Below are 25,360 nucleotides of genomic sequence, written 5' to 3'. Positions count from 1 at the left end.
GCGTGTTCACATTATCACTGAAACAACTTTGCTTGCCTCCTTGTTGGTGTGTTTTTTGTGTGGCATAGTTGCTCTGTACAGATGTGCACGGTGCACAGACTGGTGTGCAGACTCACCGAAAGTTTGAATTTACTGAATTTTTCAACCCAGCTGCACGGACACACTGACACAGCTGTTGACCGCTGCTTGAATGAGACTATTTGTGTCTCTGAATTTTTAAGACTTATAACAAATGACCCTCATATTGAGACCAGACAGATATGCTTGCTCAAATACCAGCATGCAGATACATCTACCATGATGGCAGAAAACAAATATATATATTTTACTGATCTGCTCTTCCTTTTACTGATGTGAGGCCTATACAGAAGGTTTAGCCATGTATTACATTAATGGAAAATAACTCCTCTAATCTTTTTCAATGAATGCCCTTCATAAAACACTGTGAAAATCCAAAATATGCCCAGTGACAACAATAGTGAACCTGATATCACTCACCCAGAAGCATGTAATCATAGATCTTTGTCCCCTTTGTTCAAGATAAACTCACAAATCGACATGATGCTTTGACATAAGAGTGTGCAGCTCAAATCACAGCCTATTATTCCACATACGTCCCTGAGGAGCAGCTGACATTTACCCACTTAAATGTATCCCATCCTCTCAGTTCTTCGCTGCCTCTCTGTTTTTTGGAGGAAACTTCGGCCTCTAGCATATATTTGTCTTCAAATGTGAACCAATCTGAGAGGTGCTCCAGCTTTGGTGATGAACTCTAAGAGATTGCAGCTGCAAAAACAGTCGACTGATGACTCCTCCAGAGCTGACAAGGCGCTCCTTTTTAAGAGACAGACAATTTGACTCGTCCAAAGTTTGGCATGTATGTACCCCTACAACAGGCAAGCCCAGCTACCGTCTAATCAAAACACTTAATCAAGTTACAGGAAGTGGCTGCATTGACCTACACTTCTGTGCTTTAGATTGTGTCCCTGTAATTAAAATATTGCTCCACATTGCACAGGCATTCTTGATGTACAGTAAATGCAGGAAAACTGTCGATGAAGTGTGACATAATAACACATATGATTGGTTAGAGCTACAAATCTCTCTGGTCTGTCCTAAAGGTGAAGAATAGTGCATGTAACTCCTATTTTATTCATTTTCGGACTGTTACAAATCATAACTTATTTCTGAAGCCGCTGCTTTTCATCTTACTGGAAACATATTTATGGTCTGCAAAGGAGAAAAAGTATAAAAGTGACCAGCAGAAAAAAAAATTACAATAAAGCAACTCTAGTAAGTGATGTTCTAGTAGAGGGAGAAGCAGAGCTAGAAAGTAGCAAATGCAGAGGATTAAGTAAGTTTCCCTTTGAGAAATTAACTACTACACAAAGTGGAGATAAAAGAAGAGACAGACTAACAAGGCCTGTTTCCCTATTCAGAGGGTTTAGCCGTGTATTAAAAATCATAGCGTTAAGCTTCCTGACAGATGCTAATGAAGTTATGTTTACATTTTTGATTCACTGCCTAAACAAAGATAAGACATGCTCTCGGAAAACAGCAAACCCTGCAATCCAAACACATCCATTGAGCCTGTCACCAAAGACATGACAGCTTTCTTCCCTACTAACAACAATGAGTGACTCATTTCCATATTAATGAGGGAAAAGAAAGGCAAGTAGATGGGAGGGGGTGTGGAGCACAGAGGGGGCGATGTTGCTTCTTGTTGTCTTGGCACCTATTGACAAAGTCTTCAAATAGGTTGTTAATGACCAGCCTAAAACACAAGGAGCAGCCTGTGGAGTAATCATATCAACACGGTGCGTATGCATATCATGCTGCGCACTGTTGCCATGCCTCTTATGTGATTGCTCTTGCATTAACGTTTGACAATGTTGCCACACGAGACATATATGCACGCATTAATGCAGGGACACGTGTGCACACATGCACACTTGCTCATCCGTGAAAGCCACATGCACACGGTGCTTAGCATCTTCCAACAGTGAGATACATCCTCATCCCACAAGAAGCAGGCTTCAGTGTACCTAAAGTGTAAAAACAAAATTAGCAGCTCAAGAGTACTCAGGGCAGAATTGTGGGATAGATTGTATGGGATGCAAAAAAAAAAAACATCTTTGAAATGCTGCCATATTTACTCCTCATAACCACATGCTAAAATGTTTTTACCCTACAAAAAATAGTAGACTTGATTTTGGATGTGAGTCAAACTAGTCATAGGGATTTTCAGACATTAAAAATAATTGTTTAACATAGTCTGTGATAGATAATCAGGCTAACAAAAGGTATAGAGGTACAAGGTTATGACTTATGCTATTTTATAGTCACCACTCAAAGACCTGCAGTTTAAAAATTTCACTTGCAATTTATTTAAGTATGTTTGCGACCCAGTGATGGTGTTCACATTTTCCATGATGTCATACGTAGTATAAATAGTCTTAAGATACTGCTGGATGAAAAGTCCTAACATGTACACTACTTTATCTCTGGGGTTTGAATATTTATTTCCACGCGCTGTGGAGGTTTGTGATTCTCCTAGGCATTTATTCTAACACTTGACTCTAAGAGGCATCTCCTAGACATAATCTTCCAGTTCACAGTGCATGTCATTAGCCTCCTAAATTACAAACATCATTAGGAGAATTGATTCAACTTAGCCTCCTGGGGGGCTTCAGTCTGCTGTTCCGACATGACGGGAGCTCATTTTTAGTGCAGTGTCAATCCTATTTCACAAGTTCAAGGGGACCCATTGGGGGTCTGAGCTGTTCGCCCCCTCTTTATCCCTGCACGATGAGGCCCTGCCTCTTCATTAGCAAAAGGGAGTACATGTGTGTGGGGCCGTGTGTGCGAACAGCCTTCATGCATGTTGGGCATGTTTCAGCCTCTGAGCGGGGAGAGGAAATCACTGTGGTACACACTGACCTCTGCAATAACCTCAAATGCTGCAGCACTGTGGAGGGCAACATAGGGGGAAGGTTGTGTTGTTGAATTGTATTCAGTAAGAAAAATGTGACAAAGGTTCTGTGCTCTATAATGCTGTAGTATTTTATGTGACTTTTTTTTTACTAATTCAATCAAAAATGTGAGAAATTAGATGGTTGCTTGTCCAACAAATGAAAAGAGTAGCTATGAGCCTCGCCATCAAACTTATGCCATAGTAGAGTATGCAGGGGTTGAGGGGTGGTGGGGATCATTTTGATAAGCGTCTGCAGCAGGGAGTGGAGTGCTTAAATTGACAAGTAGAAAAACAACTTGCTTCACATACAACATGAGCAAAACATAAAAATCTGAATTAATTCACCCCTCGAATACTAATGCAACATGATCATTGTACTCCGGAGTCGCCACTAATTCCTGTCTATGCAAGAAATATGGTGGAGGGGTTGGTTTGTCTTCAATAATTCATCAGGAGATGGACACATCTGTCTCTGGAGACCGCAGTGTGGATTGTACTGTATGTTGCTCAACTCTCCACAGAGACTCGCTGTAAGCTCTGCCTTTAAATTTGTGAGTGTGGAGATTGGGGTCAGAGTTCAGAATAGTCTGATACAGTGCTACACTGAATCCATACCTCCTCCTCTAACGCGGTGGTAAAAACCTCTTCAATGCAGCAGTGCATTGAATATAGACTGCAGAGCTGGGAGTTATATTTCTGCATGTTAAAGAATAAAAAAATCCCTTGTTGACAATGTTGTATGTCTTTCAGTAATTCCACGTTTGTCTCAAAGTAAAACAGGTGAAATGTTGATTCTTTAATTAAAAATAATAAGAAAATTAGTTTTAAAAAATTGCTGATTTGATTGAGCTCCAGATCTGACATAAATAAATCCTGAGAATATTCACAGAGAACATATGAGCAATGAGATTTCCTCTTCATGTGGATTAAATTAGCAAAAGTGCAGCAATGAGATGCAGAAAGCTGCAGTGGTTGTTTGTGGTTGTCGCAGGGACCGCTCTTCCAAATGTATATCCGAGGCGAACCCTCCACATATTAATGTAGTGGCGTGGATCAATGCTTGTTCTTTGTGCAACAAGTTCCAAAAAGGGAGAGCAAAAAATCAATCTTGTGATGTCATCCATGACCCCATGCATTCACAAATCACCGGAGGTCACATGCTTCCCTATATAGTCTTGTCAAATCAATGGTGCATGGGTGAGTCCACTATGTACAACACAGTGAAACTATATTTAGTATTACTAAATTAAATTGGCTGCCCTTACAGCAGCCGCAGCACTACTTGCAGAATAATCACTGTAGAGAAATCAAAGGAACATAATCGATATCAGGTAACAGGCTCCGGGAGGAAAATGTAAATAAATCCTTCCTTACAACTGTAAACTTGCGCTCACCTCTTCCTCGCTTGGTTGTGTTATTTTTATGAACTGTCATGAAGCAGCATGCTGCTCTGCGCCTTTCAAAGGAGATCCAGTCAAGTACTGTTTGTATAATTTAAAGAAGTGAAACACTAATAACACAGGGCTGTGCGGGCCTTTATGACATCTGAGTAGGACGGTAAAGCAGTAACATCCTTTATAGAGTCACTGCAGACTTCAGCACCCCTGACACATATGATTCAGTGTGGGGATATTAAACTCTTGTGACCTATTAAAGACCAATTCAAGTCTTGTGACTTTAATAGGCCTGAGTCCGATTTGGCAAACGTCTTTGTCTGCCACATCACGCACTCACCCACACAAATATTTTTTTTTCCACTTCTCTGGTTATGCAGATAGTTTGGACTTTATTTAGCCCAGATTTTGAGACACGCATGTCTAAAACACACCCGATACAATGGAGGCGATCAGATCTTTCATGCTTTTTTTTGCATGTGGCAGTTTCTATCATGTGGTTCATGAGTTAAAGGGGCATTCCACTCAAACAACCAAATGGCATATTTACAGTGGGTGCCAGACGCGGCTCCCCGTGAAGACACCATTGGTTTCATGTGCCAGAGTTTTCAAAGAGGTTTCTGAAAATTTCTGCTGCCATCTGTGTGTTTTAAATATTGACCAGCTAGTTGCTAACCCAGTCTTGGGAAGATTGCTTTACGGTGGAGGAGTTAAAACAAGCTGCATGGAAAACACCTGCTGCACCTGAAAACAATGACAATATATATATATATTTTTGCTTTGCAGTATTACGGCTTTGGCGCGTGAAACCACAACTATCTGCACCAACAACAGTGAGAGGGAAAATAATTTGGGTGAACTAATCCTTTAAAGAGATTTCAAATTAAAAGACTTTAAAAAATAAAAAAATGGAAATGATTATTTCTACACAGACACAAGAGCACCCATTAGAGCACATTATCTTTGCAAAGCATGTGAGCAGAAGGTGTGTGGTGGTGGAGGAGGAGGTGGAGGAGGTGGAGGAGGAGGGGGCTTCTTCTTCTTCTGCTTCTTCTTGGTTTATGTCATTGGTTTAAACGACCCAAGACCCCGCCTTGATAAAGAGGAGAGTTAGACACAGTGTGACTACAGCAGCGGAGAGAGGAGCAGGGAAACAGGCAGACAGGCAGCCGGAGAGACAGGCAGGCAGGCAGACAGACAGGCAGGCAGACAGACACCTCCTCGACGTTTACGCTCGGTCCTATTTTAATAAACAAGGAGGCGAATCAACACATTGCAGCGTGGAGCCGGTCCGACCATCAGTGCTGTGGGTCCGGCCGGTTCTCCGAGCAGGAGCCGCTGCTGTGAAGCTCACGGAGGATTTTTAACAAGGTGGAAGAAGAAATTCTCCAAAAAAGAAAAGAAAATATCCACATGAAACATTTGTGCTCCGAGCGGAGGAGGAGGATGCTGCTGCCGCCGACGACGTGCGCCTAAAAACAACAACAACAACAACAACAAATAAATAAAGAAAAAGTGGGCTTCTCAACTTAGCGATTAGACCCTTCTTCACCCAGGTAGGACTGCGTTTGCAGAAACAGAAAGTGTGTGTGTGTGTGTGTGTGTGTGTGTGTGTGTGTGTGTGTGTGTGTGTGTGTGTGTGTGTGAGAGAAGAGTTGGCCACGTCGGGGTTCGGGTGCGCATACGGCTCCGACCATGTGTGTCCACCTTACTGCGCCATGAAGATGGGGAATGGTCGGTGTGTGTGTGTGTGTGTGTGTGTGTGTGTGTGTGTGTGTGTGTGTGTGTGTGGACGCGGACGACTCGCGTTTTCCCTCCGTTTCTAAACCATTGCTGTCCTCACCTTTACTTTGCAAAAGGATATTCAGCAGAGACGGAGAGGACTGGCTGTTTTTGTCAAGTGTGTGTGTGTGTGTGTGTCGGTTAGAAGAAAATAGGAAGTGCATTATTAGGAGTGTGTGTGTGTGTGTGTGTGTGTGTTTTCCTGCGAGGCTCTCTGCTCATAAATCCCCTAATACCTCACACTTGACCCGACTGACTGAGTTTTTGCAGAATAGTGTTGTGAAAGACGTCATTCTGTGTAATCTCCAGCACCCCCACCCTCCACCCCACACACACACACACACACACACACACACACACACACACACACACACACCACCACCACCTTCCTCAGCACAAGTCATTACAATGGAGCACATCTGCGGTCCGAGCTGCATCACTGTGTCATGACCTTTCACTTTCATGTGCTTTCAAGGACTCAGTTTTAAGAGTTTTCTAGAGACGCTTTAAAGCAGCCGAGGCTCCTTTAACTTTTTTTTTCATCCCACAAATGATTTTTTTCAAACAGCTTCAGCCGATGACTTTTTCCCCCCCAGGGAAGCCCACCTGAAAGGATATGATGTGCTTTGCACATCTGCAGGGGGGGCCGCGTAGCTTCTGTACATATGTGTTCACCTAAATAGTCGACCCTGTTTCTCTTGTGGCGAAGAGAGTAGAAGTGAAATGAAACCACGCTGGTCTTCATGTTTCTGGGAATGCCCCCGTGAAAGCTCCTGGATGTGACTTTGAGAACCGCTGAAGGGGAATAATAGCAGTTTTGTAGTTCCCTCTCGTGGAGTCCGTGCTGCATTTTGCTCACGCAGACTGAGGTTTGATGTTTACATTCATCAAGCTGATATTTGCTTTGACTCGTTAGATCTGTAGCTGACTGGAAAGTTTGGAAATTGATCGTGAAAGTCCATCTTCACAGACGCGCTTAGGAGCAGGGCAGTGTACGAATGAGCTGCTAATTGCCTTGTGTTAACTTGTTAATTACACACACACAAATATATTCTTACACGCCGTTGGGCTAATTAATTCACTGATCACTCTAAAAAATACAACAGTGCACGTGTTAATTTAATGAAGAACTGGGGTCCGCTTAATTTCTCGTCACTCATTACTAAAAAGCGTTACTGTCAGTCATTTGTTCTTGACAAATAGATATTTTTATAACTGGAAATCTTAAATATATACAAAAAAGAATCTGGATCGTTTTGTTAGTCTTAGTATGGTTAACTGGTGCCCATGTGTATGTATTGATGAAGGGGTTGAGGGGTGTCTGAAGGAGTATAAGGCCACTACAGATGTGTGTGGCTTGGACATCTGCTCTGTTGTTAGCCATTGTCAAGGAAGCAGTTAAGATGGTGGACAGCCCAGCACAACAGAGCCCCCTTTTCAGAAGCCTCCATGAAACTGCTCCAGTCACAAGTGCAGCAGGAAAGTGGTCACAACAGCGAGCAGTGTTCTTTTGCTCACATGCCAGGTACATTCACAATCATCACTGAGCCCACAGTGGACTTTTTTTTCTTCCTTCGGACAATCGCTTCTCCGTTTGTAACCAACAAACTTGCCATTCATTTTTTACAGACTCTCTCGTCTTTTCCTCATTTTTCCCCCGCGTACCCTCTCCCATTGTGAAACAGCGTTATCGTTGAGAATGGGGACTGTCGTCTTTCCAGAGAGGAAATTGAACAGACTCAGTTAGAAGAGCCTGCACTCTGCCATCCTCTCCTGTGTTGCCGAGCAGCACCCTATAACTCAAGGCAATTGAACGTCTCTGAGGGGACCTCTGTTAGCCCCGTGCAATATTTAATACCATCCATCATCCCTAGACTCTCTCTCTCTATGGGTGAATAACAGTGGCTGCTAAGTTTTGTGTTAAAAAGTTCCCTCGCCAGCGAGCATTAGAAGGAATTTATGGGAGCAGCTTCCCTGGAAGTGCTGTGGAAGCGAGATGGAGCATGTTTCAGAGTCACTTGCATACCTGCTGCGCTGTGGTACCAAATATGTCACGGATGAAATTCTGGACTAGTGCTGCGCTGGTAGAAGAGCTGCCTGAACTTGTCAAGTTTGTCTTATTAAATTGTAAGTTTTTGTGCCCAAATTAGTTTCCTGGCAGAACAATATATCTACAGTTATTTTTCCCATCTTTTATCATGCCTTAATGCCAGATATTTGTTTGTTGCAGTCTCTTAAATTAGCTGCATTTCTCTCTTCATAGCATTGTAAATTTAGTACTTTTTGGTTTTGAGGTGGAAAAAAATTAAACATGTGACCTCTAGAAATTTGGACTGGGTATTTTTTGCTTATTGTTTATATTTTTGGGTAAAATGATCAACTAGTGAACACTAGTAATAAATGTAATTATTACTTACAAGCCTGATGTGTCGACCTGAACAAGCAGAAATGCAGCATTGTTATATTAATATTAGTGCACATTTCCATTTTACACACTGCGTGATCAGTGTGGTATTTAATAAGGATCATCTTATGTATGCGTACTATGCTACTGACCTGATAACTGCTCTGTGTGCGCTTCCCACCTCTTGATATAATATTTAAGATGGATTCTTTTTTTCGGAGTCTATGGATTTGTTTTGGCTGTTGTTACTTTGTCAGAGTTGGGATCAACCTGATAGCGAGTGACGATACAGGGACGGGGGGGGGGGGGGGGGGGGGGGGGGGGTAATGTAAATGAATCACCTTTACTGTGTTTCTTTTAGGTCCATTTGAATATGTGTTTTTAATTGGTCTCTAAAGGCTCACACTTCTCTGCCTTCCTCAAAATCGTCTGCATGATGTGACTCTGTTGAGCCGAGAAGCCCCGGAGCAACGGTGTTCATTTGAAGTCCGGTGATCATACTCATTATCTCTAACCAAAGGCAGGATTGATTCAGCTGAAAGGGGGGAAAAAAAACACACAACAACATTGAGGTAGAACTGTAAACTGATCAAGGAGGTAATTCTTGCCGTGGATTGCACTCTGTCAAACAAATTTAAAACTGAGCGCTGCAGTGGAAACTGCTCAGTAACTTCACTACTCTCATCAACTGAAGGTGCCATCACTCAGCAGGAGCTACTCTCTCATGGCTTCAAAACTCCTCTAACCTTTAGAAATAGTATATTGAAAAGATATCTCACAGAAACATTTTGCTTGTCATCCCTATTTCCTTGCTTCTCTGTTCTCCTGAGGCATTCTGCATCTTCATTTTTTTGGCTCGGCGTGTGTGTGTGTGTGTGTGTGTGTGTGTGTGTGTGTATCAGATTTTTCTCCTGTCATCACTTACTCTCCCATTGCTATAACTTCATTGACCGTGATTGTGTTGTGTGGAGCTACACAGGGGTAAAGCAGAATTGGAGCTGGGGTTGTCTTGTTCCTGGTAACAGGGCAAGTGGAACCCGGTGCCAGCGCTATTCTCCATATGTACAAAGGCAGATGATCCAGCGACCGAGCTTGCATAAGAAATCTTTAGTATTCCCTAACACAGATGCATTTTATTATGGTGGAACCTAGTAGAGTCAAATCCCATGTGGTTTGATGCGTTGGCTAACAGATAGGAATTTTTCAGCTGTTATTGGATTGGATGCCCAAGTCATTCTGTGCTTTTATCTTTTACCACTCTACATTACTATCAGGGGAGAGCGAGGTGGCCGTGTAATAAAGTGGGATTGCATTGTTGTTCAGCCATGTAAAAGGTCAAGTAATGCTTGTATTTCGGCCCCAGTAGGCGATGTCAGTGACAGTGCTGTTAGCTTTAAGGTGTGATGTCGCTGGGCGCAGCAGCAGCGGCAGCAATTAGAGTTATTAATTATTTTCTTACAACTTAATACTCTTTCATTTAATGTGTATTAATTGATGTGCTCCCGAAACTGCACTCAAATAATCCACCAAGGATTTCTCAAAGGCAAGCACAAAAGGCTTTTATTATCTTTAGGAGGAAGTGGTCTTTTGGGACGTAAAGTGCCCCTGCTCAATTGTGTATTACATTATGAAACAGACGTAAGTGAAATGAAATTACAACGTATCACCAGCACGGTGAAGGATCCTATTGAATAATTACCTCAGCAGAGCCATTGTTGTAATGTCAGACTCGTTCTTTTGGATGTGATGGAGGAGGGGTTTATGAAGTCCTCATGCAAGGAAGTAAAAAGCAGTTTCAAGGTTAAACTGTGTGAAGGCCAAATGTTTGGGGAGGGTGGATTAATTTCATGTCCTGTAATGTGATTTGTTATATCTCATTCTGTCCTGCCCTTGGTTTCTTTGGAGATGTGAGAGCCTGATGAGAGCTGAGGGCAGGGGGGCTGCCATAACTACTGCCTGCATTCATAAGTGTTTACAGGACTACTAAATGGAATTATGGGAGATGGTGTGTGCTTGCAAATTTACCATCATTCCCAGACCCCATCTCATTACTGAATACAAATTCACTTGTTATTCTATTGATTCACACTTGAGAAAATTAGCTTTCTCTCATAAATGCAATCGTACACAAACGCAATAACATACTTAAATATATACAATCGCGTAAACACTGCACGGGGAGTGGTTCCAGGAAAATCACTGTGCATCATTAATTGCAGTGCAGACTGTGAAGGAGGGAGAAGGACCACCATGGTAACAGCAGCAAGATCCCTCGCTGCACAGTCGGCCTAAGAAGCCTGCTGTACTCGACACTATCACACAGTATCTGCAGCTTATCCTTGCGTATCTGCATATCAGCCTAGTTAATGAAGCTGTTGGGTTGTGTCATTCTCTGGTTAATTCTATGCCACACAAACGTCATAGATAAGCTTAAATTTCATGTAGCACCATCAACGTAGATAAGTTTGAGCAAGCAGAATTAAAGAATTTGTGTGCAATATGTGGAAGTGATGAAATCAGTGACTGAGGTCAGCGATGGGTAGCGAGGGAGTGGGTGGGTTGTAGGATGTGGGATTTAGGTTTTTCACCATGCGGGGGGGAGGCGATGTCAGTCGTAGCATTTCCCCGTCATTCATCTAAAGACAGTAGCACACCTCAACATTTACAGTGCAGAAGTGATACCCACCAGTGCATCTTAAAAAACAGCATAGCCCAGCTGCACAGTAATGCAAGCAAAACCTTCTTGCCAAGACCTGATTTACTTCTTACCACTGCTATAACTTTGTGTCTTTTAATTGTAGCTAATTCTGTTCGAGTCTCCAATTTGGCATGGTAAATTCCCAGACAGTGTTGCTATTGTCACTGCAATCCAATGGCCTGGGGAGGGTGTAGAAAACCATGTGTACTTAGAGCTATGTGACAGCCACATCTTTTCACGTGACAGTGAAGAGAGTGTGCTTCCTCCCCCACCATCCAGATCCCGCCCATCACTAAGCAGTAAACTTTACCAACCATATGGTTCACTGGGTTTCTACCTGTGGAAGTAGCTAAAAATGTTTGTTTCATTAAAAACTTCAATCAGCAGCTGTAGCTGGGGGGAGAAATTACGTCCTCTGTCCAACTTCTGTGCCTAATGAAACAGTAAATTTATTACTGAAATATGCTTGATCAGACCAACAGCCTCTTCTTGCTTGTGGGGAGAATTAAGATACACATTTCAGAGATGTCAAACATTCTCGATACACAATCAGCTCTAGTATAGAAAAAAAAAAAAAAAAGTAGCTGCCAGTGAACTGAATTTATACATAACCTGACCATGCACTTACATCAGCAGTGATAACAAGAAACAAAAGCCCCAGAGAAACCCCACCGTACTGGTGCGGTGGCCCCTTCTTCAAGGTGACTTTCCCTATTTAACCCTATTTAAACTGAACTTAAAGAAGCAGCTGTAAAGGCCCCGCAGTGTTCATTTTACATAGATACTGACACTCCAGTTTTAGCAGCGTGATGTTTAATGTGACGTCTGACATGATATGACATGGTAGAATGATTTGTCTTTAACAGTTTTGCACACACATGGCATGATTTGGACTCCTTGGACATCAGTGCATTGAATACAACCTAAGCATTAAAGATTAAAAAAAATGACCCCCTTCTACTGCCTTCCGCTAACCCCTTGCAATTCATAGCAGTCCCTTGTGGGTCAATTCTCCAGTGTGTTGTTATGTCTGAAACTCTGACTGTAACTGTAATAGTTAACATACTGCACACAATGACGGCCATATTCTCAATCTCACCCAATGGTCCTCAAAAGGAAGACATTGCTGAGTGTCATTTGTCCATAGCTGTCAGTAATCGCACCGTTGAAAGTTGGTTCCTCCTCACTGCCACATTAAGAGAGATAATAAGTGAGTAGAGAGAGGTTGTTGAAAAAGTTGAATTGAATCAGAAATGTTTTATTTTGAGTTGCCTTTTGTTTTATTTTTTTGAGAAGGCAACTGATGCACAGGCTTCATCCTCCGGTCTGCTCTGTGCAGGTGTGTTTGTGTGTGACCTGCGATCAAACATGCAGACTGGGTGCATACGTTGTTAATACAATATGCACAATACAAAACAATATAATTGAAATGATTAATTTAGTGCTGCTGAATGCGGTCTCTGTGCAAAAATAATTTATTTTGATAGGATATTTAAATGTTTATGGGATAGACAGATACAGATTCTGCCTTATCTTATCACTTTTAGAGGTTATTTTACATAGAGTATAACCTCCACCCCTAATTAAGAATAAGGAAAAAATAATGACACAACTCATTCTTTTGAAATCAAATCAGGTTGAAATTAAAATTTAGAGATTTAGCACCACCGCTAAACAGTGTACTAGTGTAAACTCTAGGCTGAATCATGCTGTTAAAATAATGTGCACAGTGATGAAGATTCACAACCTGTGGCACCTCCGGTGATCTGTTTATGTTTTATGTGGTGGTCAAGTAAATGTAAGCAAATGTATGTATGCTTGGAAATTGGTTTTCCGCTTTGTGATTTATATGTTTCTGTTGTGTCAGAGTAATGAATACATGTAGGAATTGAATCTGCCTCCTTGTGTTTCTTCTCCGTGCCCTGTCTGTGTCACGGTGGCTGCGCTAGTTTTCCAGGGAAATCTCATCTTGTTCTCCTGTGAAAGGAGCAAGAAGAGAATCACATACAAATGCTGTTCCAGGTGTCTGCTGCAACATCTCTTAGAATTTTAAAGCTCTCGCAGGACTGTTGGTGTGTACTCTGCAGGGGCTCATCCTCCCACAGAAAAACAATAATGCACAATGTGCATTAATTAGTTTTTCTTTAAGCAAAACCTATATTTTATGGAGTTATGAAACATCTATAAACTGATGAGCAAAATATTTGTTTTCTTCCAAACACAATGTCTAATGTTAATAAAGGTTCTAAAGGTATCATTTGTTGGAAAACGGTTTCTTCTTCCTCCTTTTTGGCAATGTGTTGCGTCAACACCCAGCAACACTTGTTTATCAGATAAAATACATGCAAGTTAACTTACCAGGTACTTTGCAGCTTGTGGCTAATTTGTGGTTTGCCTGTTCAGAATTTAGATGCAAGAGAAAATTATTGCAGCTGTAAAAGAGTTGTACAGTCATTCCTCATAGGTGTGAAAACACCCATGTGGTGCCTAGGCATTTCAGAGGCCTTCAAACTGGACATGGTTTGTATTTAATCCTCCACCTATATACTATAGCAATAACAATGCAGCCCTGTAGTGCTAGTCTCTGCATAAAAGTGTGGTTTGTTGGTGAATGAAATAGCCTCTGCTGCTCTCTCACACTCTCTTATCTCTTGTCCTCTCTTGCTTTTTTTCTCCTCTTCTGCACAAATCTTCATTCCCCCTTCTAACTTAGTGAAGGTCTCATTGCTTATGTAACATCTCTAAACATTTGTGCAGCATTAGGTGAAGTCAGGCATGGCAAAACTGTGCAAAACGTCCCTCTGTGCACCCCACAGAGGTGGGACAGATGGCGACCCTCATTCCCAGTCTTGTAAACTGCCTGTGACAGGAGAGATGGCAGTTGAACCGGGGCGATGCTAACTAACGCCTTACAGACAGTGGTGGACGCAGTTGCATGCACATTAATCAGTGAGATTCTTACTATCGAGAACATAAAGCATCTCAGTTGGTTCTAACCACATTGTTTTTGGCTGTTAATTACATCAACTTGTATATTGATTGCAGAGTTGACGCTCATTGTAAAAGGACCGTCGTGCCGCTCCACCTGTGATCCACGTTCTAGTTCACCTGTAACAAAGGCTATCAGATCCACACATTAGATCATTGATCACCATGTTAAAGAAGGTGACCTGGAGTTGTTTCCTAATTCAGTCGTTAATCACCGCTACAGCAGAGTGTTGGGCACTTTCACTTTGTTCCTCTTTAACAACTCTCTGGGCAGAGTTCATTACTGAGTAAACAGACAGTGAAACACAGAAGAAATGAATGGAGATGCTCAGCGCACAAACCCCAGAGGTGAGATCAAATGGCAGGACCAGTGATGATGAGGGATGTTTATGGCTGGCACTCTATTAAGAGGAGGCTCTTCCCTGCTGGCACATAATGAACATCTACCTTGTGAAATGGTTGTTCTGCAGCTTTTTCCTTACACTGAATTACTGGTCATTTTCATCAAAATGTGCTTTGATTGCTCTCAGCAGCGAGTCAGGGGAAGGGCCACTAATAGAGAGTACGAGTTTTAGGGTAACTTGGCAAGGTGACTGGTTTATGGCAACATTAACCATGTTGATTCGAATAAATCTCCATTGCCATTTCTCCCTTTGTATGTTAATGAAAGCCAGTTATGTCCTTGGAGAATGATATTTCAGGCCTGAACTCTCCTTTTCTCTGTGTACACGGTAACGCCTCCTCCAGATGTCCCCCACCGCGGGAGGCTGTGAGGCACATGCAAAAGGCTTACCGCCAAATGCACACACACACACACACACACAAACACGCACCCACACACACTAACACACACACACACACACACGGATCACCTCTGGGGGGGGCCACTTCAGCTGACCTGTTACAAAATAAGTCCGTATGGGCTGCAGAGCAATTGTATGTTGCTTCTATCAAGAAGAGAGTTAAGTATTGCTGAGGAAAAAAGGGCAGCATGTGTACTGGGAGAGCGAGGAAAAACATCTCAGAAAGGAGAATGTTTTCGGAAACCACAGACAATGTACCATCTGCACACGGCGGGGTGTATGAGCGACACTGGACTACTGCTGTGAGGAACTATTGCATTGTTATTAAATGGCTGTTGCCTCACTGGCAGCCATATTAAAGCCTCAGATCCTGTGCCTGATGCAAGGCAACAAGGGAAGAGAGAAGGGGGGGGCAAAACTTAAAAAAAACAAGAAGCCCCAAACCAGTCTGGCCTTTTGGACATTGTAACTAGATGTGCAGCTGCGATGGCACAGATTATAAGACAGAAGTACAAACTTCTTCAACGTGAAAGAAAAGAAAACAGAGGCTTCTTTACCTCTGTGTCTCTTATTCTCCTCTAACCTCTTTCTCCCCCACCCACCACCACCATTAGCCCAGCCTCTTATAAAGATAAGATATAAAGATATATACCTTATCTAGAGGACAGCTTTTTTGTATTCAAGTGTTTTGTCTTAAGAAATTCAGATGTAGCAGCACAATCCCCGTCCTGTTGTCAGCGGACAGATTTTCTTTTCGCTCACTGTATTAACTTAAGGCACTCTCTATTCATCAAGCAGTTCATCTGCAAAATCAGTTTAATTTTAGACTTGCCATAAAGACGTGTGCCTCTCTTTTTTTATGGCTGGGGAGTCTGGATCCACTCCCGCTCTCGCGGCGTGCTGACTTATTGATGCTCGCTGCCCTTTGTGCACGATGAACTAGTGGCAGACAGTGCATGAAATGCCACTGAAGAGTAAGAGTTGATTAGCTCCTCTTACTGTCCCTCACCTCATTCCCTTGCACTCGGGGCAGCAAATTGACTCTTGAGGTTGCACACTCTGCTAACAGTTTCTTGTTAACGTTCTTTGTGTCAGAGTTTATGAAAATGATGTAAAATGAACAAACTGAGCCCAACGGGTCTTAAGAAAATATGCACACATCAATAACACAGTGCTGTGGTGGATGTTTTTTCAGGAAGCAGTGATTGCAAGTGGCATATAGTGCATGTTTTTACAATGTTCAACAGCCATTTCTTCACACTAAACCCTGGTTAAGGAGTCAAAATGGTCACAAAACTGGTTTAACAGAGGGCACAGCATGTTCAGACAATATTTGGCAGAAGGGCTCACAGGTTACTTTGTGCCATGACCGGTTGGGCCTCATCTCTGTCTTTACCAGCTCTGACAAAGCTGGATTAAAGTCTCCAGCATTTTTTTTTTCAAATAGGAGCTAATCATTCATTAGGAAAATCAAGCATGTGTGAATGGTGAGACATACCTCTTAAAATATCACCATCAGTAGCTCAGTCAGTGCTCTCCTTACTCCAGCAATTGTATGAGGAGTGAATGGTGAATAGGCATAAATATGCATGTGCGCTCAAACTCCTCTGTTTTCCTAACAAAAGTTTCCAAGGGCCTGATTTTTTGGAGGCCGTCATCCCGCTTGACGGAACCTGACATTTGGAAAGGTCTGTGAGGAGGATTTGTTTGTGACAGCTTCAAATTACAGTGGCACAGAGGGAACAGGAGAAAGGGGAGGGATAGAGGGATTGTGGAAGAAAATGGCTCCTGCTTATTTAAATGTCACTTCAATGAGGTGAATGTGTAAGCTGTCTCTTTTTTTTTCCAAGCATTACATGTGCATTTCTCACAATGGAAAAACATTTCTTGCCATCTTTTATTCTGTGTGTGTCTCTTTCCATCTTTCTGTTTGGCTCAGTCTGTGTTACTGGCAGCAGGCTTTAAGCCTTGTGAAGCTTCGCCAACATCTTGACAGTAACCACAAACCATTTAGTTGTTTGTTTTGTGTAGGTAGTGGCTGAAGGACCAATCACTCGGGTCCTGTTTGGATTTGTGGTTTATGCTGGACTATATATGCAGCAGTTTAACATACATACTAATTTTCAGGCTCTCCCACTCTCCATCCGAGGGCAGGAACAAAGCAAAAGTAAGAAAAAAAAATGGCTTTAAGTACAGTCTGGGGGAGGAACGGAGACAAGGAAAATAACTGCTGCAATTTCTGTAGATCTAGAGTGATTTCTCTTATGTAACAGCTTTTTTTTTTTTTTTTTTCCAACAAAGCCTGTTATTTCTTGTCAGCACTCAACACACTTATGAGTGCATAGAGGGCTTTGCCTGTTACTGACCTTTTTAGCAAGGATAAGAAGACCAAAATACACTGAGTGTCCCTTGGTGATGATAGTCAAATGTCACTCAAACTCAAGGACTGCAGCCAGACTCTCATACGGAGCGTCCAACAATAGTACGGCGGAGGGGGAGGAGGTGTTGAGCCCTCTATCTCTTTTTCTTGACAAATAGCTGATGACACTGTTGGATTAAGTTCCCACAAGTCAGGCCAGTTGCTGAAACCAGATGGCAAGTACCTTTACGTCCATGTGTCTTAATCGGTTTTAGATGCTTCCAGTTTTACGTACAAGTGGAATATTTATCACAGATGCTGGCTGCAGATGTCAATAAATTATGGGACTTAAGTGACGCCTGAGCTGGACAACTGATTGCCTACTTTTTCATTTTGCCCTCCTACCATGACACATTTTATTGAGGATCTGTCTGCCATTGTACCACAAACATTTGGGGCTATACATTGCCAAGCTGCTGTGAAAGTTCCCACAGTGCCAAACGAAGACTTCTTAAACTCTGCTACTGCAAACAAAGCATCTATTTTAACAGAGGCATTTCCCATAATTAAACTAATGCATAGGAGAGTATGCTGGGGTGGCTCCCCTGATTAATGGAGCAATTACATAATCCATTACACTGAATTATGAATGTGCTAATGATGAGCTCATGTTGGGTAATGATTCCTGGAGTTTGCTTGTGTAAAATATGAAAAAGGAAGTGGAGAGGGCTGTCTTTGTTTGCAGATGTTCCTATAATCACTAGGAGGTAGGGCTAAGGAGGATAAAGAAATGTGTGACTTCCACTGAGCAGCAGCTTCACCATCACGGGTCATTGCTTCCTGTTGTAGAAAGAACGCCTCCTACTGTTTCCACTTACACTCGGTGTACATTTCAGGATCCCCTGCTATGAAATGCTAAAGGCCACACAAATCTGAATTAGTGTTTTATGTATTTTTTTGATGGGAACATAAAGTATGCAGTTAAGAAGATAACAGTTGGTGATTGAGCTCTGTCATAATCTTCTTGGCCAAAAACTGCGAGTCGCTATAAAAAAAATAATCTCTTGTTTACATTCTCATTTATTTGTTAAGATGCGCCTGGACCTGTTTTCCATCAGGTGTCTAGAAATAGCTCCTCTACGTTGAATAGTCTGAAATATCTCAGAATGTCAGTCATTTGTTTTGGAGTCAATATTATTCAATAATATTCTCATAAACGTATCTGCTGACATGTTGTCAAAGCACTGTCAGCAGTGCAGCGATATTTACTTCTAAAAGTTGTTTTGGCCAAACAGAGAATTTAAAATAATTCTGCTTAGCTACTAGTTTTTGGAGCGTTCTCATCTTTTTGTAGTTTCACAGTGACGACTACCTCAAAGCAGAGTGGATTTATACCATAACCTTAAATAGCATAGTGTAGCTTTAGGTGTGTAACTAGTGTTTCAAATGATTAGAACACTTATTAAAAAGGTTGTGCAAACCCGCAGTGACTTGCAATTGCTGGATTTGGCCGACCGGTTTTCAGTTGATCCAGTGTCAATTTTTCATTCATTAAATTCAGTTCAGATGATGTCACCTGGAGGAGTTGTCGAGGTGCAGGTTGACAACAGCTACACCCACTGTAATTTGAGCAACTAGATGTCATATGCATGTGCTTCCCACAGTGTAAACACGGCATAGAAGATAGAAATCAGTGAAGTTGCCCTTTAAATCTTCAATATGCAACTATTGGGTATAAAGGTGGCAGTAGCATGAAACTTGAAATCAGTCCACCACCCTCCCCCCAGCCTTCCCTGTACTTGCTTCACTATAAACAACCCAGCTCTTCAGCTATTAGAGGTTATGAAATTACAATAGATAAGGCTCACCAAACTGAAATAACAGAATTACACAGCAGTTTACCAGCATCACAACTTATTTCACTACTATTATTATCTCATGTTGAAGCTGGCGTCCGTCTTGTGCTCGATTAGGTTTTGCTCAGGTCACAGGCTTACACAGACTTATACAGTATTACACAAGCAAAATACTCTCTGTGCAGGTGAGGTTCTGTTGGTATAAGAGAAAATAAACACCTGGCGATTTGAAAGATCTTAGGTTTGGAGAGCCGCAACACACCAGAACTGCAAGATGTGCTTTTGTTCATTAAATATTAAATTAAATGGATCACTCTAGCATGTTTTTTTTCCGCACTATCACATGCTGCCAATTATCTCATGATTTGTGATCTGTTGTTGTAACAACCTCCTTTTAGTAAAATAGTGTTTGACAAGTCTTCCATTCTGCTGTCATCTACAGTGTTCTTATATTTACCCATGACAGTTTTAGAAATCAGTAACAGAAGGAAGAGCCAGTACCACTCATGTCGGGTTTTACTTAATACTTATGGCTAAGAAATACTAAAATTGCAATATTTCACATTTGTAAACCCTTCTTTTGAGTTCTTAGAGGGTTTATTGCCCCCCCCCCCCCCCCCCCCCCCCCCCCCCCAGTTTTACTGCTACAACAGACTTCACTGTACATAGATATACATTTGGTTTTTGCTCAAAATCAGTCCTCACTTAGCTGAGTTCAGGGAGGTCATATTGTATTTCAGCCCCTGTCATGTTGAGCTGAATTTAGACAAACAGCAACTAAAAATGTGGTCTGTTATTTTCCTGTTATACTGTCACAGGTAGTCAGTGGTTGTGGTTGTGTGCACACATGTTTTAAGTTCTCTTGGGGTGTATAGCCTTTCTGTCATTTTACATATATATTTATGTGTGTGAACGATGCTGTGGAAGATGCTATGTTGTGTCCTCTACTTGTTCTGCAGTGTACTCTCTGTAGTTCTACAGTCCAGTCCTTTTCCATCTTTATGGACTGAGACAGATGGTGGTCGCTGAAGTCACCTAACACCTCAGACCTCATGACAACAGTCACATCTTGGTGGATCTTGTTTTATGTGTGAGTATTACATTAATTAAAAAAACACAAGAATATTGTACATGCTTGTGTGCATTCATGAATGTTTATACGGCATCTCTGGAGAACAAGAGTTAATTGCAAAAACAAGTTTTAATTGGGCTTGTGTTTACAAAATGTTGCCTTCATGCCCCAGTTACACGTACATAAATAAATAGGTTTCTCAGGAGATTTTTTACTCTAAGGGCTTTATATACATGTTGTTATGCATATAAATTACAGATATGTTTTTATCTGTGTGCAGCTGAACGTAATAATAGTCCATAATATGCACTGGACCTCTTTAGTAGAGGTGATTGACATCCATTATTTCTCAGCACACTGTGTTTGAAGTTCTCTGCAAATGTGTCTGAGTTAGATCTGGTTCATTTGAAGTTCAGCATGTGTCCATTTTCTAAGGTAAACAAACCAGCCAGATTCCAAATTTCCAGCAGAGGACACTTATCTGCTTATCTCTGATAGAAAATTATTTTCTTTCTAAAGTGTGAAATGTCTGTCTATGGTTTTTCAAGGTAACAGTGTTTGTCTGCTTTAAGAGCGAGATGTACGGTGCACTATCTGGTCAGAGTGAAAATCACCCAGGACTTAAAGCTGGTGAATTTATTCTGCTTATACATTTTATGGGGATATGGTTTCTAAAGGTGAAAAACAAAACCATGTTGTTGTTGTTTTTATATAAAGAAAACAGTAAGGGTGACCTCTCTCCAAGTAGAGTCTGGGAGCACTGGTCATAATTGTGAAGTGTAAAAAACATTGTCATGAGCTTTGTTAGTTTGTGTAATTTACATGTAAGAGAGTAAGAGTGAGTTCTGCACTACAGCACAGCATGCGCTGGTCTTGACTGTGTGCTTCTGGGCCCTGGGCCACCATCCCTGCCTTTGGTCAGGTTGTGAAATATGATCAGTCAGCTCCATTAGGGGCTGAACTGGGTGCCGGTGGAGACCAAACAGTCCCATCCCTAGCTGTACCACCTAGGGACTGGTCAGATCGAGGAGCATCTGTTGCCTCGTTGTATGACTGCTGGGAACGTGGCCACGCTGCCTTGTTGTTGTTGTGATATCGTAGAGTTGTTTACCAGGTTCTTGTTTGAGCTTACACTGAACATAGAACAAATTTGATGTGATAGAGAGCAGTGTGATTTCATTCTCCTCACTTTTGTCATTAACAAAGAGAGAGTGTCATTTTTTTTATCTCACAATTGTTTTCTCTGCACCTCACTTTTCAAAATGGACCCCGAGCATAATGTTTCTTAAGGGAGTGTATTTATTAGCCTATCTATTAAGAGAATAATGACAAAATGGATCTCCAGACCAACAGAGGACACAGATATTCATGTTTGGAACATATGGTGCATACAGATGGTAGATGGGAAGTGGATTATGGTGCAGAAAATGCAGGGGTTTTGCAGGATTCTGCTGTGAAGAGCACTTGCTAAAAGAAACAGAGTTTATCTCACTGTACCAGAAATACAGTCCAAGTTCTAATGTTGGTTATTGTTTAATACATGAGGTTGTGAAAGTTTCAGCAGGTCTGACAGTGATATTTAAGGGGGTGGTGTTTGTGTTTGAGAGTTTGTTCACCAGCTTGACTTTATGCTATGTCATGTCTGACTTGAGAGAATTTTATCTTTTTGTCAGACACACATTTTAAGGCTCTGTTCATGATAAATGGATAAATTTCACCCTGTTGTCCTTTTAACACAAATACAAAAGCTGCCGTTAGTTGCGCAGAGGCCAAACTGGATTTTTATTTATCAGTGTGAGACGAGGCAGCGTATAGAGATGGCAGCCATCAGTGCAGTGCAGTTGAACACAGCCAGAAAATGAAAATCTGTCAAAGCTGCCCTGGTTTAGTTACAGCAATGTCATGACCAGTGTTGGGGACCACCATTTCCTGCCATAGAAGTGCAGACGTTAAGTGCTTGCACCACTGCACAGCTTTTCTAACCTGCCTGCTTTGCATAAAATCAACTTAGTTGCCTGTCAGTAGGCTGCTCTGTAATTAATCTGCAGAGGCCCAAACTGAGTGCCCTGTGAAAGGCTTCATTAACCTGTGTCTACAAGGCGGCCATTGTCCTGTGGCTCCCAGGACCGACACAGAGAGACCACAATACCTCACATATTTTTCTTTTGTCACAGAGACCTTGCAGAGAAACAAAGTCGCCTGTATTTTGTATTTCTGAAAACAATTCTCAACTATACGGGTATGTAGCTGACATCATGGCTTTACCTTTTAAATTACTACTAAAATAATTGGCTGACTAGTGCTGTTTGTTTTAAATCATTGTAGGTTAAGTGTTATTCATTTTTGATGTTAGCCTCAGCCTTAATGAGTACATCTGTGCTCAGGTGATGGAGAAGGACAGGGCAGCAGCTGCACACTCGCAGTTTACTCCATCACTTTGAACTTGAGGTAGAACAGAAGTCAGGTTTGCTTTGTCAGGTAAGGACATGTAATTTCATGGCATCACCCTCACGCCCTACCTCCTCTCATCACGCCCAAATGAAGCCATCTTCTTGTTGAGTCAGCGCGATGTTTGAGCTGTATTTTGCACAAAATCAGCACGCAGCACTAAAAACCAAAACCCAGGGGGATTCAGACTATGGAGGTGTGTGTGTGTGTGTGTGTGTGTGTGTGTGTGTGAGAAAAGAGAGGGAGCGACTGCAAGGCTTGTCTCCAGTCAGTTGGAGTAGCCTGTATGTGTCATCTCCTGAGCGCAACACCAGCTTGGCCCACTTCTGCCTGACCGACTAGACTCCATCGGGCTCTTCTTTCTTGTCTCTTTGTGTTTAATTTGCTCTCTCTCTCCTACTCTCGCTTTCTTCCCCATGTGGGGTCCATTTCTCACATCCCTCCTTAACAGTCAGAACAGAACAAGCAAAGCTCCCAAAGATATCCCAGGTGAATCAGGCAGATGGTATTGACTCGCAGCCAGTGCCTATGATGAATCAGACAGGACCACCCAGCACACGTTCACACGCATAAACTTCATATCTACACCAGTGAGTGCTCACATACACATCTAGGTCAGAGACTGAAGAGGGAACAAGGGGGAACCTTTAGCCTACATCATGCCAGCTCTTTTTCGCAGGCTGCAGGGGCTCTGAGACCTGTGCTAGACGATATGGCTCTCCCCTCTCACCCATAACTAAAACACAGTCACAGATGATACCGTGCATTAAGCTTGACATGTAGGGAGCTTGTCAGACCTTTTTACAACAATATGCACACACTCAAAAAGGTTTTGGCACAAACCCTCCTGATTTCACGAGTCTCTTCAACCCTTATGACTGTGTATGAACTATGCAGAACTCCTTTCCACAAACAGAACATGAAAAATAAAACCTGTATCAATAAGATAAATTACTAACCAGTTCTTCTTAGTCATGTCTTTACAGTGCAGACAGAGACTGCAGCCCTAATCAAAGTAGTACTCACTAAATACTCAAAGTGCAAACAGAGATGGCACTATTCCTCACAGAGGTCACAAATGATTTAAAAGTGGCGGATGCATCTTCAGTGCTAACCTCACCTTCTTGCTGCATGCTGTGGCTCTGGTTTTGTTTCACTACATTGGTATATTGCAGGACCACTTTCACTTTGATGAGCAACCTTGTGATGTTTGAATATCGCAAGATCTTGTGACGTGATATCTTGTAACACCCCTACTAAACGGTAAAGCTGTGGGCTGGACCACGATGAAATCCACAAAGCCGAGAGGAAGCTCACATTAAGCTGTTGACTCTACAGCCGACCTTTTTACAGATGACATTTCACATCTTTACTTTTATAAACATTTTAAATCTAATGTCTTTATAAAATGTTGTCAGTGGAAAGTTGAATGTATATGACTAACCTTGCCTCATATGTATTCAGAAATCTCATTTTGGTTTTCCACTTTGACAGTTTGAAGGCTGCGCCAGTGATGGCTCAACAAGAAGGGTGTTCATTTTGATCAGGTGCAGCAAGGGTTCATGTCCACGTCTCAGTGAAGGAGAGCACTTGTCAATCATTTGTTGAACAGAAGAGTCGAAAATGAAACTAGTCCCATGGAAATGCATGTGGAGCCCTGACAGTACAGTAAAGTAAAATTTTGTTGGTTCAGCAGGACTACCATCAGTTTCTTGCTGCCTGGAGTGTGGAGACAAGACTAGACACTGATGCATTACATGTTTTTTTTTTTAAATTAGTATGCCATTTACTAATCAACAAAACATAAAGTAAAAAAATTGTTGTTCAGAAACTAAAACTTGGGTTTGATAAACAAATTGTGTAATAAAAACATAAAGATTAAAAAACTGCTGCTTGAAAATGGCATTTGCAGGCAGCTCACACTCGACTCACACACATCACTGGGTAACTAGGAGACTTTGTCAGAATGATGGAGACTACGGACACAGCATCATCATCCGTTGTATATATGTGTGTGTGCATGTGTGTTGCCTTTATTGAGGGCCGTCCCTGTGCCCGTGGCCAAAAATGTCACTCCAGGCTGCAGTGGGCTCATTATGCCATTAGCTGCCTCAGGCCTCAGTCCATTTGCTGGGCAGGGAGTGTGACGGAGCCTTTTCATAGGGTCACCTCTCCTGTTGGAGGCCGGTCAGCTGAGAGGTGTGTGTTTGTGTGTGTGTGTGAGAGAGTAGAAGAGATAGAGACAGTGTTCACCTCACACTCCGAGTTTGTATTTGACACTAATCATGATTTAGCACAGGATATGAGCTGTGTTATGTAGTATAATCACTTCATATTTATGATTTGTGTTGATGCACATTGTCTGTTGTAATATCTCGCACTGACAATGTACAGATCAGGAAGATGGATTCAGTGTTTGCTCTTGCTCTCTACGCAGTCGAAGCATAAGTGTATTTTTTAGACATAGCTCACTACTCAACCTAAATCAAGTCTAATGAGCTATCTGTCATTTTAAGATACACATACAGTCTCGGAGAGGTGATGTGTTCAAGCGCGTCTTCAAATCTTGGTGCAAGAGGGGT

The 25,360-nt window shown here is 42.0% G+C and overlaps 1 protein-coding gene across 1 annotated transcript in view; it reads left to right on the top strand.

The window, feature by feature from the left end:
- Positions 1–5,492: 5,492 nt before the first annotated feature.
- The window catches only part of LOC113156027 (C-terminal-binding protein 2), an 81,399-nt gene continuing 61,531 nt past the window's right edge, over positions 5,493–25,360 (top strand). The window contains exon 1 of the mRNA XM_026350837.1: positions 5,493–5,924. The gene's annotated coding sequence lies outside the window, so the exon portion shown is untranslated. The remainder of the gene's footprint in view (positions 5,925–25,360) is intronic.

The sequence above is a fragment of the Anabas testudineus genome, chromosome 19, assembly GCF_900324465.2.
Source record: "Anabas testudineus chromosome 19, fAnaTes1.2, whole genome shotgun sequence".
In the NCBI taxonomy this organism is placed as follows: Eukaryota; Metazoa; Chordata; class Actinopteri; order Anabantiformes; family Anabantidae; genus Anabas; species Anabas testudineus.
This window is presented reverse-complemented; position numbering and strand designations above follow the sequence as displayed.